Genomic DNA, 15,732 nt, shown 5'->3' with positions numbered 1-15,732 from the left:
TTCTGGACAGCGGAACAGGGTGGGGTGTGGGGGGGAGAGGGGTCTGAAGAGGTAGGCCCAGTAGACCAAATGTGCCTGTAGGCCATTAAGTGCCACCCCTGCCTGAAACAGCAGATGCCACCTGCACCTGCCAGGAGGTGGTTCTCACCACGCTTCCAGAGGATGGCAGGAGAAGCGCCGTGAACAGGGACCGAGAGAGTTTTCTCGGGGCTGCCAGAACACAGTGCCCCACACTGTGGGGCTGGAACGGGAGACGCACAGCCGCACAATTCCGGACGTCGGAAGTTGGACATCCGGGTGGCGGCAGCACTGGCCCTCGCTGGCACTGTCCCCTGCTCTTTGCCTCCCTCCCGACTCCTGTGACTTCCTGGTGCACCGGCAACGCCTGGCATTCCGTGCCTGGCACAGACGCCACTGGCCTCTGCTTTCAGCTGCGCGCGGAATTCCGCCTGTGTTTGCGTCCAGGTTTCCCCAGGTGATAACAACACTGGCCATATTGACCGAACCTTAATTTATTGCCTCCGAAAAGCCCCTGTTTCCAGGTCAGGCCTCTTGCTGAGGCGCGAGGCGTGAGGACGACACCATGTCTTCCTGAGAGGGAGTGCGGTCCGACCCCGGAGGGGAGCGTCACAGAGCACAGGGGTAAGTTGTGGGTGGTTCAGGAAGCAGGAGCTACATGCGGAGGCCGTTGGTGCTGGGGTAAGAAGCCCCCTTAATTTCTTGTGGGAGCTGGAGGGACAGTGGCCCAGCTTAAGCTGAACCGGTGCAGTGAAAGGGGCTTGTTCAGCAACAAGTGAGTCTGCTCGGGCGGCCACGGGCCAGGAGGCTTTCACAACCGAACTGTTTGCTCTCACGGTTCAGGGGCAGGAAGTCCAAGGTCAAGGGGCCAGCGTGGCTGGCTTCTCCGGGAGCCTCCTGCTTGGCTTGCAGATGGCCAGCCGTCTTCTTGCTGTGTCCCCACGTGGCCTGTGCCAGATGTGTGCCCCTGGTGCTGCCCTTCTCGCACGGACACCAGCCACGCTGGGTCAGGGCCCACCCCAATAGCCTCGCTGTAACTCAGTCCTATTTTTAAGACCCGCTCTCCAAATACAGTTCCGTTCTTAGATACTGGGGGTTGATGCTTCAACATAACAGTTTGAGGGAACACAGTTCAACCTGTGACAAGTGGCAATCAAGGAAGTCGCCGTTCTAGGGGTTCACTGGGGTTCTAGGTTGGTCTTTAGCAGCTCAATGGTTCTCCCCTGTGAGCTCTGGGGGGCCCCCGTGGACGGACGGTTCTGGAATCCAGGTCGTCCTGGAATGTCTCCTGACTCTTTGAAGTCCCGTCCAGACACCCCCTGGTTCAGAGTGTGGGACTCCCTTCCTCCCCCCAGGGCCCATGACTGCCCCCAGGTCCACACGGTGGCTCTGGGGACGCTGTCCCCTCTCCCAGGCCGGGGCAGAGAGGACTTCTGTTTTGACTCTTTGTTTTCTTACGTTTTCCCTTTAAATGTAGCCTGTCTTGTATCTCTCGTTCTTATTTTCGTTTCTAACCCCCTCTGTTCCTCTTCAATGTAATGCTAAAGTGGAAACACATGGCCGTGGACCCGGGCGCTCCATTTACTCAGCTGCACCTACTTATTCAATTTAAACTGAAAGGCCAGTTTACAAACTTGCAAAAAATAAGTCCTGGGCCCATGTGGAGAACTGTATAAACACAGGTCTAGTTTCCTTTCTACTTGTTTCACTTTTTTCTCTCTCTCTTGCAAAGGAGCTTCCTGGACTAAAAGCCAGAATGCACGTCCGTGTACACACACACACACAACACACCCACTTTTTCCCCCTCCCTGGAAGTTCCTCCTTGATTTCTAATTTTGTAACAAAATAAACAGGTCTCGAACAGAAAATGAGAGATTTTAATGAAGGTTTCCAGCAACCTGTCAATTAACATTAGTGACATCATTCAACACAGTATCAGCTTGAAGAGCTCCAGGACAGAAGGTTTGGCTGTAGGAAAATGACTAGCCGAGTAAGTGAATTCTGTTTTCTTTCTGTGAAAGACACACGCAGGCTAGTTGGTCTAGCTGTTGATCCTAATCCTTTTTCACTTTTGGAAGGAAAAGGAAGGCGGCTTCAGAAAGCAGGGCAAACGACACAATTCCTGCCAGTCCAGCTGTGCATACTTTAAACGAGGAAACGAAAATAAGGAAGCCGACTGACCCTGAGAAACTGGGAATAGATTCGAGTGCCTTTCCCCTAACTTGGCCAGTGTATTGTAGCCGGGGAAGTTCCTTTTTTGACCCCACCCCATCACACAGCTCTGAAACTTTGCGTGTTATAAAAAGAAGACCCTCCCAAAACTCTGTTCAGAAACTGGCTCAAGATTACTTTAGCAGATAGGAGGTAGAAGATTCAAAGTCGCGCCTTGTGGAGGCAAAGGTGATGATTTTCCGCTCAGCTGGGGGGGATCCGTGAGTCTGGAGGTCGTCATCTTCTGCATAAGTCCCGCATATATCCTCACAAGTCCCCACGTGGGAGCCCTAACCCCCAGTGCGAACGCGCAGGGGTGGGCAGAAGGAGGGTTACAGCGGTTCGTCTGGACAAAGAGAACACGCGTCAATAATACAATTATTCATCCATAATTGTACAAGAATACACCTACTTTTGCTCACCCCTGTATTTTTTTCAGAACTTTATTTTTACCCTCACCTGAGGACAGGGCTTGCTGATTTTAGAGAGAGGAAAAGGGAGGGAGAAAAGGAAGGAGAGAAATATCAATTGGTTGCCTCTTGCATGCATCCCAACTAGGAACTGAACCCATGACCCAGGCATGAGCCCTAGACCGGGAATTGAACCCGTGACCTTTCAGTTTACAGGATGATGCTCCAACCCACTGAGCCATACAGCTCAGGGACCTCCCCCGCCCCACCCCTGTATTTAGACCCAGGGCCTTTAAGCAGGTATTTATGGGTAAACAAGGTTTAAGGTGGGGTTCTAATCCAATAGGCTGCATCCTCATCGGAGGGTGGCCTGTCCTCTGCAGCTGCAGAGAGAAAAGGTCAGGTGAGGACACGGCCAGAAGGCGCCAGCCACAAGCCACAAACAGAGTTCTCTTCTAACTCCAGACCTCTCGCTTCCAGAACTGTGAAAAAATAAATATCTGTTGGTTCAGCTCCGAGCCTGGGGTGTTCTGCTGTGGCAGCCTGAGCGGACTGACGCAGTTTTGTTGGATAAACTTGGCCGGGCGCTGCTTCCCGAGTTTTATGCCATCTAAGGAATCAAACATCTGCCCTGAGAAGTGCCAGAAGCCCGGCCGGGCGGCTCAGCTGGTTGCAACATCATCCTGCACGCCAAAAGGTTGTGGGTTCGAGTCCTGATCAGGGCATGTGCCAGGGTTGGGGGTTCGATCCCAGGTTGAGGCAGCCAATCAATGTTTCTCTCACATGGATGTTTCTCTCTCTGTCTCTCAAATCAGTAAAAACATATCCTTGGGTGAGGATTAAAAAAAAGCACCATAAATGTCTCCCTATGCAGAAGCCTCCATGACAAAACCTGGAGAATTTCGTGAACTTAGGACTTGCCATCAGAAAGGACCGACTGGATAAATGGACCCACATCAGCGACGCAAACCGTAATTGTGCAGCTATAATTGCACCACGTGAAAATACTACTGCTCACTCACTCACAGGGAACCCACAAAACCGGCTTCTGTTTCCGTTCGGGTGAAACGGGTGAAGAGCCTCCCCCAGGGGCGGCATGGGTGTCCGCAGACGAGGCCCAAGTTCTGCGCATCTCTGCGTTTTTGTTGGGACCCCCGCCCCGCACCCCTGTCCCTGGCCAGGCCCTCCTGCCAGGGCAGGTGGGTGCGTCGGGAGGTTTTCGCTTGCAGACCATTCGGTCACAGAGGTGTCTCTGTTGAGGCTTGTTTTCCAGATGTCATCTCTCCAACCCTGTTTTTTTTTAAAAAATTATTTTATTGTTATTCAATTACAGTTGTCTGCATTTTCTCCCCACCTCTCTACCCCACCCCAGCCAAACCCACCTACCTCCCCTGCTTCCACCCTCCCCCTTGGTTTTGTCCATGTGTCCATTATAGTAGTTCCTGAAAACTCCTCTCCCCACTGTCCCCTCCCCTCTGGCTATTGTTAGATTGTTCTTAATTTCAATGTCTCTGGTTATATTTTGTTTGCTTTTTTCTTCTGTGGATTATGTTCCAGTTAAAGGTGAGATCATATGGTATTTGTCCCTCACCGGCTGGCTTATTTCACTTAGCATAATGCTCTCCAGTTCCATCCATGCTGTCGCGAAGGGTACATATAAGCTCCTTCTTTCTCTCTGCTGCATAGAATTCCATTGTGTAACTGAACCACAGTTTTTGGATCCACTCATTTGCTGATGTTTCTAAGGAGGCTTCCTCTTGCTTCGTTTTCTGCTGAACACTTGAGACTGGCTCTTCCTCCTTTCTACCTCGGCCCGACGTGTCTTTGCCCTGGCCAGCTGACGTCCTGCGTCACCTCCCTGGCTCTTCAGCACGAGAGAGCTCTTGCTTGGGGTCCCCCAGAAGCAGAGCCCCTGTCTGAGCCAAAACCTCCTCTCTGGGGCATCGTTCACATCCCTCCCACGGCAGGCCTTCCGGGGGCTGTTTTCTTGTTTCTGTCTCCCTGTGCCTGTTCTTGTACAGGCCGCCCCCTGACGAAGCCCAGAAAGATAGCCGTTCATTATTAACCCTGGCTGCTTCCCCTGTGGCTGTGGGCAGTGGAAGCCGAAACTGCTGATGCTCGGTCATTGAGCACTTCCCTTCCGTGGCCCTCCTCCCTGTGTGAACACGGGTCTTGGTCCTCCAGTTCGTGGTTTGGTGACAGCCAGGCGCAAAAACAAGGTAGCACATCGAGTCCAACACCAAGAAGCTTCCAGTGAGTTTGTTACTTTTACACTTTTTGTTTGTGCCTAAGAAAAGCTTATAATGTAGAAATGTTGGCAAAGATAAGGCTGGACTTAGATTTTTTTTTTCAAATAATAAGCAAGGTGGCGCTGGGGACAGTGGGGCGGGGCTGTGGTGTTAGAAATGGAGGTCGCGGAAGGACAGATTCCTGCGGTCAGCGCTAGGCCTGGAGCCAGGACAAATGTTTAGTCTGGGACCTGGTCAGCCGCTTGAAACTGAACAAGTCCTGAGAGAAGAAATCTGTATTTGAACTGTTTACTGGCTCAATTTCTTTTTGGTTTTTTTAAAAGTGTGAAACAAAAACATCTTTCTATTGCTGTGAGCACAGAGGAGGCTGCCTACTTAGTCCAGGGAAGGGGGAGGGCGGGGGTTTCTCCCTCTGATGGGGCGGAGAGATGCCGGGTCAAGGCCACCGGTGGGTGTGAATGTGAATGTCACCTATTAGCCTCTCAGGAGATGGCACGACGACTCCGGAGTGTTTTGTCCCTGTTGTGGGCTGAATTCTGTGCCCCGCTTCTATCCCCTAGCCATAAATTTTTCTTGGAGTCCCACCCCTCCGGGCCTTCAGCCTGTGACTGCATTTGGACTTAGGATTTTCTCGGAGGAATTAAGGCTCAGTGAGGTCATAGGGCCGGGCCCTGATGGCATGAGACTGCGTCCTTATGAAGAGAGGAGGTAGGGACACTGGCAGGCACACACGGCAGAGGATGTGACGGCGTGGGGACAGGGCAGCCACCTACAAGCTGCAGAGACAGGCCTCAGAGAAAACCAAGCCTGCGGACACCTCGATCTCTGACCCTCAGCCCCCGGAACCATGAGAAAGGAGCTTCTGCTGTGACGGCCGCAGGCGTGTGGCACTTTGAGACGGCAGCTGTGCCAAATCTGCGCCACCAGCCCCCACCAGCCCCCCTCGAGCTGGTGCTCACCTCCACGTTGACCCCACATTAGACCTTATAATAATGGTAATAATTCTTATTATCACTGCAGTCATCAGACGCCTCGCCTCCGCGTGCAGCGTGTCCTTGCCCAGGACGCCCTCGCATGCTGCACACCTTTGTTTCCCTGGCCCCTCGCCTTTGCTTGGGGAACCTTAAGTCCCTCTGTGACGATCGGTCCCTGTCGTGTCCCCAGGCCGTGTCCACCCCCAAACGTCTCTGTTTCACGCTCGTTCTTGAAGGGAGTTCTGCTGTGCATGTGATATTTCATGAGTTACTTTCCTCCCTGCGCTTTAAAGATGCGATTCCTTTGTCTTCCGTCGGTGTGGTTTTTCCCGTTGGGAAGCCCACTCTCCGTCCGGGTGCTGTGGCCTTGCAGGCTGACCCGTCTCCGTCCGTGGGCGTCTTCTCTTCACTCCTGGAGATCTGCGCTGCCACGCCGGTGTGTCTGGGTTGATCCTTCTGTGTTTCCTACGTGGGGTTCACTGTGTTGCCTGCCTTGCAGATTCACTAATTCAGTGTGCCGATTTTTACCATTTTAGTATCTTTTTATGTTTTAACATTTTTAAGAATAATTTTTACTATTTTACTTCATGAATTCTTTCTTCAGCTGAATCCAATCTGCTGTGTAATCTGCTCATAAGCTTTATATGATATTTTACTAATTGTACTTTTTATTTCCTTGAGGTTTGATTTGGTTATTTTTGAAATTAGCCCAGTCTTTCGGAGAGTGTGTTATCCTTTTCCATATTTATTCTCCCGCTGAGTTTCCTTAAAATAACCAATCGAATTTTGCAGTATAAAAATGCATAATGGAAACAAAACATACGAACCCGTTTTACACACGTTTGTCTGTGGCGTTGCCACTCTCTGTGACGTCCAGGAGGACGGTCATTGCTGCTCGCCCCGCAGCCGGCTGGCTTCCTTGTTTCTTCCGCCTGTGTGCGTGTGGGCATGCGTGTTCCGTGCAAACTGACCCGGGGAAATCGCTGAAGACCAAGAGCCCGCTTCTCCAGGGACAGCTTGCGTTTATTTTTTTCGGCACCCAAGGAAGTACCAAACGAGGATGTCTCTCACCATCAAATTCGTGGTGGCCTGGCCTTTGGCTATGAATTATTAGGGGAAACTCGTTCCCTCTCTAACTTGGAATAAATAAAGCAAAGCGGATACATGACTTTGTTTTTTCTGGTCACTTTATAAAAAGAGCCCTTTGCCTTAAAATCGGAAATCTGGCTTTCTGTGGTGGTGGCGGCGGCAGTGGCGGCCGTGAGGCTTTTGGTCCCCACTGGGCCTTGGCCACCGGGGACTGGCCTTAGAGTAGTGGTCTTCCCAGAGTTTCCCCTCTCTGGGTTCCTGCCTCGGTCCTGAGTCTGGCCTCGGGGGCCCCGCTTAGGTTTCTGTGAACGCCAGCATGTCTCGAAGTGGGATGGTTTCCAAACAGCACAGCCTCCATGTCGCCAAGATGGAGTTGACATGGTTTGCTTTGATTTCTGCCCAGACTTTTCCTTCTGTTTACTCCTGTAAAGATACGCCTTTATTTCTAGACTTGGAGTGCAGCCCATCCAGCTTTCTCAAAGGGTTACCTCCCGATCCCTGCGCCAATATCGCACATGTCTTTCCGTTTAGGTCAGTTTTCCCTCTAAACTTGGGCCCGTCTCTCCTTGGGTCTGGATTTCTCATTACCGTCTACAAGGCGCAACTGAATCCCATTCCCCAGCTCGGCTCCTTCCGCACGCCCTTCTGCCTTTGGAGAACAGGCCTAGCCCAACGCAGCAGCGACTTGGACCAAACGTCGACGTTCTCATCAAACCTGCATTCCACACCGGACCTGCATTCCTCGCGGTCCTCCGGCTTTGCGGACAGATGTTTCAAGTGCGGGGAAACACAAATGTATTTTAACCTCCCTCATCTTTACTTTATGACTAGGTAGCCTGGTCTCACTTTCAGGTCAGCTGGCGTAGGTCTCCTTTTCAAGTGATGTAGGAAGGTGGGCACTCTCCTACTCATGAATGAATTGTGAGGTTTTCATTGATAAGGCCCCTGCCAGAATCAACCTACACTTCCCAAGAGAATTGGGGCTCCCTGCTTCCAGGGAATTGTCCATTTTCCCCAGTAGTAACCTGTTCTGCTTCCAGGAGAAGAGCTAGGGGTGTGGTGGGCGGTGTCAATGAAGCAGGTTTTGTTTTTTTTTTAATACAAGAAGAGCAAACATTTTGGGCCTGTCCATCCAAGGGGCCAGTTCCTTCAGAAAGCTCTGCGCTCCCATCTCTCGCAGAACCAGATAGGGGTTTCCTGTGGGCAGCCCGCAAACGTCCCCATGAATGATGAGGAGGAGGACACAGACTTTCAGGACGAGAAAGACATGGCTTGTCTCCATCTTTATTACACATTAGTGAAATTTGAGAGGAGACACACTCCCCGCCACAACATAGGCAACCACAGTCTCTAAATTTGACTTCTGAGTCTTAAGCAAACCCATACGTTCAGAGTTGGGAGACGCACCAGAGGCTCTGCTGCCCAAAGCAGGCGCATGGAGGGGGCTCCAAAAGTTCCGAGGGGCGGAGCTGGGCTTCCGGAACTCTTGGATGGGAGCTGCCTCTTCAAGGCTCTGTGCGAGGCCTTTTGAGAGCCAGCCGGGCCCAGAATGGCTCCTGAGAAATCCGCCGCGCTTGCTCACAGCATGCCCTGTGCGAGACCACACACTGACCACAGAGGGGTCACCTCCCCTCCCCCTTCACACCCTTTTCTTAGCTGTATTCTCTGTCTTTCAGGTGTCAGCTTCGGGTCGCCACCTCTTCCAGGAAGCCTGCCCCAGGCCTGGGCAGCGGTCCCCCTTGTGCCCCCTGAACTCGGCCCAAAGCTGTTCTGAAGTAGCGACCGCAGTATCTACCGGCTTCCGGGCTTCTGGCTTACCACGCGATGCTCAAGAATACGGCTACTAGTCTGCTGCTGGTGTCTGCGGTCTCAGGATTCCAATCTGAAGTCAGATTCACGTGCACCTTGATGTGTAATTACATAAAGTAAAGACGGCCCGTCTCTGTCTTCATGTTTCACGCTGAACAAAGGCGCGAGAGCCTAGAAAGCGCTGGCCACATCCCTTCTCCGTGTCACCCCCTGCCCCCAAGTCCCGCTTTCCGTCCTGCTCTTCCTCCTGCTCATTAGTTTTCTCCCGTCTCCTCAGAGCCATTCTGGGTCTGATCGACTTCGGTAGGCTGCAGAATCCTGTAGAACGTGGGCGGGTGGATAGTCCCAGGAGAGCAAGTGGGAGGTGGGTGTTCAGGGGAGGAAGACAGGGAGGATGGGAGGAGGCAGGGAACGGGGAGGAGAAGAGGGGAGGGGAAGGAAGCAGAAGGGGACAGTAAAGGGGGGGGGCGTGTAACCGGGCAAACTCCATTTCTTTAGCATGAGCCCTTCTCCGTCCTGTCCATCCACAGCCCTCCCTCCCTCCCTTAATCACTAAGCCCTTAGGACAGCACCTCTGGTCAGCACCAAAGTGCCCTAGGAAAGTCTCAGGGCCCTGGCCGGGTGGGTCAGTGGGTTGGAGTGTTGTCCCGTTCACTAAAAGGATGCAGGTTCAATCTCTGGTCAGGGTGCATAAGGGAGGCAACCAATCGATGTCTCTCTCTCTCCCCCCCACTCCCTTCCCCTCTCTCTAAAATCAATAAACATACTCTTGGGTGAGGACTAAGAAGATGTTGAAGATAACATCTAAAGATAACATCTTGGGAACTTCTGGTCAAGATGGAGGCGTAGGTAGACATGTTTTGCCTCCTTAGCAACCATAGAAAGAATTACAAGCAGATCTCAAAATTAGTAACACCCAGAACCGCCAGAAAATCGAGCTGCACGGATGCCCGACAACCAAGGATTTAAAGAAGCCACATTCATCCAGATGGGTGGGAGGGGTGGAGTCGCAGAGACGGGGCAGAGAAGCCATGTGGTGCAGAGAGGTGGCTCTGGTGGCAGCGGAATGGACGGTCCCACATTCACGCGTGGTGGATAAAAATCAGGCGGGATAGCTTGGGAGCCAGCGATCCCAGCCCCTGGCCAGACCATACAGCCCAGGGTTCCAGCACCAGGAAGAGAAGCCCTCATTACCTCTGGCTGTAAAATACAGTGTGGGTTGGGGTGGTGGAAGAAACTGCCAGAATTTCGCTGCTTAAAGGGCCTGCATGGGCTTAGAACATATGCACCCCCCATGGCAGCAGCTGGAAGGGCGCCAGTTGCATATGGGAGGTGAGTGAAGTGACTGGAAGCACGGCGAGTGCTGGGAAGACCTCCAGAGGCCCGGCAGTGGCACTGCCCCCTCTGAGCCCTCCCCCCACACGGAGCCACAAAGCGGTTGCCCTGCCCTGGCAATTACCAAAGGCTCCGCCCCGCACAATTGGTGCCAATTACCAAAGGCACCCCACACATGAGGCGCCTTTTCTACAACAGGCCATGCCACTAAGAGAGGGAGTCAAGGCAGCTGCACCTAATACACAGGGAGGCTGCCAAATTGAGGAGACACAGAAACATGGCCCAAATGAAAGAACAGAACAATCCCCCCTGCAAAAAAAACTGATTGAAACAGAGATAAGCAACCTATCGGATTCAGAGTCCCAAACACTGGTGATCAGGATGCTCAGAGAACTCACGGAGTACCGTCACAGCACAGAAAAGACCCAGGAAGAAGTGAAGGTTACATTAAGTGAAATGAAGAAAATATACAGTGAAGGGAAGGAAGGTAGGATTCAAATCAATGATTTCGAACAAAAGGAAGAAATAAACATCTAACTGGAACAGAAAGAAGAAACAAGAATTCAAAAATAAAATGAGTAAAGACTAAGGAGCTTCTGGGACATCTCCAAATGTACCACCATCTGAATCATAGGGGTGCCAGAAGGAGAAGAGGAAGAGCAAGAAATGGAAAACTTATTTGAAAAAATAATGAAAGAAAACTTCCCTAATCTGGTGAAGGAAACAGACATACAAAGTCCAGGAAGAACTGAGAGTCCCAAACAAGTTGGACCCAAAGAGAACTATACCAAGACACATCATAATTAAAATGCTAAAGGTTAAAGAAAAAGAGAATCTTAAAAGCAGCAAGAAAAAAGGAGAGAGTTATCTACAAAGGAGTTCCCATAAGACTGTCAGCTGATTTCTCAAAAGAAACCTTGAGTCAAGAAGGGACTGGAAAGAAGTATTCCAAGTCATGAAAGGCAAGGACCTACACCCAATATTACTCTACCCAGCAAAGCTATCATTCAGAATGGAAGGGCAGATAAAGTGTTTCCCAGATGAGGTCAAGTTAAAGTAGTCATCACCCAGCCCTTATTATATGAAATGTTAAAGGGACTTATCTAAGAAAAAGAAGATCAAATATACAGTTAAATAACAACAAACTCATAACTATCAACAACAGAACCTAAAAAACAAAAACAAAAACAAAAACAAACTAAGCAAACAACTAGAACAGGAATAGAATCACAGAAATGGAGATCACATGGAGGGTTATCAGTGGGGAGGGGGAAGGGGGAGAACGGGGGAAAAGGTACAGGGAATAAGTAGCACAATTGGTAGGTACAAAATAGACGGGGAGGGTAAGAATAGTGTGGGAAATGGGGAAGCCAAAGAACTTCTATGCATGACCCGTGAACTAATGGGGAAATTGCGGCAGGGAAGGCGGGTGCCAGGCAGAGTGGAGCAAAGGGGAAAAAGTTGGGACAACCGTAACAGCATAACCAATAAAGTATACTAAAAAAAAAATAGATGACATCTTGACCTCAGCTGTGTTTCAGCCTGAGGCCATGCAGCTGAGTGGCCCCGCAGACACCCCTCAGGAACCCGGACAGAGCCGCTCCAGGGCTGACACCTGGACCTGACACAGGGGCAGCTCCTCCCCACCCTGGCCCCAGCCCATCCGTAGAGCCCCGGACCCCAGCTCCTCAGGCTCCATGGCTAATCATAGCCCCTGTCCCCTAGCAGCTCCCGGGGAGCCAGGTCTCCCGTGAGGAGCACTGGCTGCTCTGGGGAGCACTGGCTCGCCTGTGACCCCGGGCTTGGTGCCCCTCCCTCCACTAATAAGCCCTCGATTTCTCGGCTGCAAACTCCTGCTCAGGTTTAGACTGTGATGCATGCAGGTGAAGGGACTCCTTCAGCCTGGTAACAGAAGTTTCCAGGCCCCGTTCCCAGCTCTTCACTTGGAGGCAGACACAGCCCTTCTCCCAGGACTGGGCCCCTTCCTCCCCCTCCCCTGTCCTCCCACCTGGCTCTGTTTTCCTTCTGGACTGAAGCCAGTCTCTAAGGGCTCGGAGTCTCCTGCCCAGGATGATTTATTCTTCCCAGATCGTTCTACCCATTAGATTGCTCTAGGCGCCAGACCTCTCTTAGCAAGAAGAGATCACAGCCCGCATTTTTAAATATTTGTGTATCCAAAACACTAGATTTGCCCTCCGCACCAATACGGGGAGCGCCCCGTCAGGCCGTGCTGGGGGAGGCCGTCAACCCTCCAGCAGGTACTGGGCCAGCGAGAGGCAACCTGTCCTGTGTGGTTTCCAGAAAGCCTTGCATCTCCGTTCTGCTAATTTCATGCTTCCAAGGGGTACCCTCTTGGGCTGCATTTACACTATGGTGTCTTAGATTTTATCCAGCGCCACCACGAGGAGTTCGAGTAAAAATGGTGCTCTCAAGGCAGAGCTCGCTCATCTGACTTCTCGCTGTCCCATAAACAATGGCGATGGAATTTCAGGGTCTCTTGGAGGAACCTCTGCCTGTGTGCTTAACCTCTCCGGGCCTCAGTTCTCCGACGGGGACCGCAGGGACGGCCACAGCGGCTGTGCGGCTGTCGGCGTGGAGACAAGAAATAATGCACCGAGGTCTTGTAATGGCAGAGGCACCCAGCCCGTACTCCACAGGGCTGCGAACGACAACTCACTACAGGTGGGGCGCTGCTTCCCTGCTTTCCCTGTGGCTGGCCCTGCGGGGAGCCCAGAACGAATTTGGTGCCCAACCCCAGCAGCACAGCCATTCTTGTGGTCGGTACAGCTGCTGTTCTGCCCCATCCCTTCTGTTCTCTAAGTTCCTGTAGTATGTGTGGGGGAGAGAGACGGAGAGACAGGGAGAGAGAAACATTGATCGGTTGCCTCCCATATATATGGTCCTGACCTGGGGATGGAACCCATGCCCTACTCCTGGGCCTTGGCTGGGAATCAAGCCTGAGAACTTCCGGTTTACGAGATGATGTTCCAACCCATGGAGCAGCGCCGCCAGGGCCCTCCAGTGATTTTGTCAACAGCTCCACCTGTGTGAGGAAGCACGCAGCCTCCCCTGGGGTCACGCAAAGCAGAGCAAAACCCACAAATGAGCACACACACACAGAACCCTGCAACCCCACGGGCTCAGCGAGAACAGATGCCCGCTGGCCCCGGAGGAGGTGGGGAGGCGCCGGCCTCCTGCTGGGCCATGAGCCTGGCTGGCGACCTCTCTCGGGCCGCAGACCCTTCGCAGGTGTGTGGGCTTCCCACCTTGCCCCTGTGTGTGGCCTCTGGGGACCCTCTCCTCCTGTGCCAGCTCAGCAACACAGGGAGGGGGGCCAGCACACACGGAGTTTATCTATAAGGAATTGCGTATTTATTCTGACGTGTGGAAACTTCAGTCACCGTCAAAGGCCCCTCTGTCTGGTGCAGGCACCTCCCGAGGCATTTCTGCCGCCGCCCAGCACCGGGCCCTGAACTCAACGGGGCGCCTCTGGTGCTTCTGCTGATTGTTGTGTCCCTGCCTCCACGGGGCAAAACGCATCCCTTTGAGGGCTTTTTTCATCCGGGGAAACAAACAGAAAAGCCACTCGGGATGAGGTGGGGTGAATAGGGAGGGTGGGACCGGGAAGTCATGCCGTTTTGGGTTAAAAGCTGAACACTCAGCGAGGTGTGGGCAGGTGCGCTCCTACATCTCCCATCAAGCAACGGGCAACCGCGCTGAGTCTTTGAAAAGATTCACCAAAGCCGAACGCAGCCGCAGCCTCTCAACACCACCAGCTGGTCCACGGTGATTTGGCCGGTTCCTGGAACACCCGCCCCTCGGGGGAGGCCTGGGCTACAAGGGCCGCCCTCCCGGAGATCACGCGGCTTCGTTGGGCCCCTGGCGCAAGTTTGCATGGAGCCTGTTTCCTTCGGTGTGCCCCTCCCGTGTTGCTGGGGGCGGCATTTGGGCCTCTGGCCCTTGTGCAGCCTGAATCAGAGGCGTCTTTCCGATGCCTGCCGGTAACTCAGCCCCTGGGGCTCATGGACCTGGAACTGGTTTCTTTGGTTCTAAGAAGCCAGGCCAATGGAGGGGAGACCTCTTCAGCAGGGCCCTAGGACCAAGGTGGCAAACACAAGGCCCGCGGGCCGAATCCGGCCCTCCACCTGGTTTTATCCAGCCCGGCACCTTGTTTCTACCCGGCGGCAGCGCCGAGCTCCTTGCCCCTAGTTAAGGAGTAGTTACATTTATACAGTCCTAAAGTTACATCCGCCCTTTGAAGGCCGCCATGAGGTTGGTGTGGCCCCCGGTGAAAATGAGTTTGACACCCTGGCCAAAGGGCTCCTTTCCCTTTCTGAACTTGTCCATCCACCCCACCCCCAGCCTCTCAGAGTGGACGGGGTGGGCAGACGGGGTGAGCAGATGGGGCTCTCACAGGGGCAGCAGTGCAAGGCCAGGCCCACGGCTTCCTGCTCCCTGGGGCCTCTGTGCGGCTTCACCACCTGGCCAGGGAGGAAGCCGGGAGAAGGTGGTTTGGGGTCCTCCCAGCCTCACTTGCTAAAAGGTGTTTGATGAAAAGGTGTTTGCGCAGCAGCCATGGCCCAGCGTCACCCAGGGAGGGACGTGGGGCTGCGCCACCTGCCTGAATGGTGGTGCGTGACCCAGTGCGTTTAGGTCAAGGTGTGTCCAGGAGTTCGGCAGGACAGGGCAGGCCAAGAGGAGGCCTCCAGTGGGAAGACTCGGGGGCCCGGGCCGGGGCGTCTTCAGGGGGCAGACGAGACCCCTCACGTCTGTGCCCTATAGAGTGGGGCCCTCACACCCCACGTTCACGCTGTTGAAAACAGCCCCAAGGACAGCCCACCTCAGAACCACCTGCGCTGGGGGGGGCTGGGCGCCTAGATTCTGCCACCAAATAGGCTCCCAGGCACTGTGCCCCCCCACCCCGGAGTCGAACAGCGTGGGAAGCTGCTGCAGGGTGCTCTGTGGAGGGTGGCTGGGTGGGTGGTGCCGTCTGACCTGCGGGCCGCAGGGTGGGCTCTACTGGGAGAGGTCTGACGTGTGAGACTCGGACCCTGTCAAGGTTTTGGTGACAGACTGTGGCTCTGAAAGGGGGGGTGGGGGTGGGGCCTGATTTAAAGGGACCGTTGGTAGCAGCTGGCCTGAGTGACTGATGGCCTGTGATGAGGGGCCAGTGGACTGATGACAGAGACGTGATGGACACAGGGGGGAGCAGCAGGGCTTTTTGGGGCTGTGGTGGGTTGTGCCCTCTCTGTCCTGGGAATGCAGAGGGCCGGGCCTGTTGGGGGGGCTGCCCACCGCCCACAGCGACGTGAGTCACAGAAGCCCCTCTGCTCGGCTCCTGCTGCCCAGCCTGCTCCTCAGCCCCGCCTGCGTCCTGGCAGCGGGGAAGAAATTCTAGGAAGTGTGGCTCCGATGAAAATCACATTATTTGATAACATTCGTGTAATGAGCGATTAGAGCCTTCACCATCACCTGCATTTTGCTCCTTTAAAAAAACAGTAAAAACCACCCCCAAAGTGGATTATGTAGAAGAATCGACGGGGGTGGTTTCCCTGCGGTCTCTGTGGCCCCACATCCCCGCCAGATGGCCGGGCTGCACGGCTCACGTTTCAGCAAATGGCAGAAGCTCGTTGGGGT

General features: G+C 53.5%; 1 long non-coding RNA gene across 1 annotated transcript; it reads left to right on the top strand.

The window, feature by feature from the left end:
- Positions 1–302: 302 nt before the first annotated feature.
- LOC112310653 (uncharacterized) lies at positions 303–8,898 on the top strand. Its single transcript, XR_002975389.3, has 2 exons — positions 303–642; positions 8,628–8,898. It is a non-coding gene; the product is annotated as an uncharacterized lncRNA (long non-coding RNA).
- Positions 8,899–15,732: the final 6,834 nt, after the last annotated feature.

This window comes from Desmodus rotundus, chromosome 13, assembly GCF_022682495.2.
Source record: "Desmodus rotundus isolate HL8 chromosome 13, HLdesRot8A.1, whole genome shotgun sequence".
Taxonomy (NCBI): Eukaryota; Metazoa; Chordata; class Mammalia; order Chiroptera; family Phyllostomidae; genus Desmodus; species Desmodus rotundus.
This window is presented reverse-complemented; position numbering and strand designations above follow the sequence as displayed.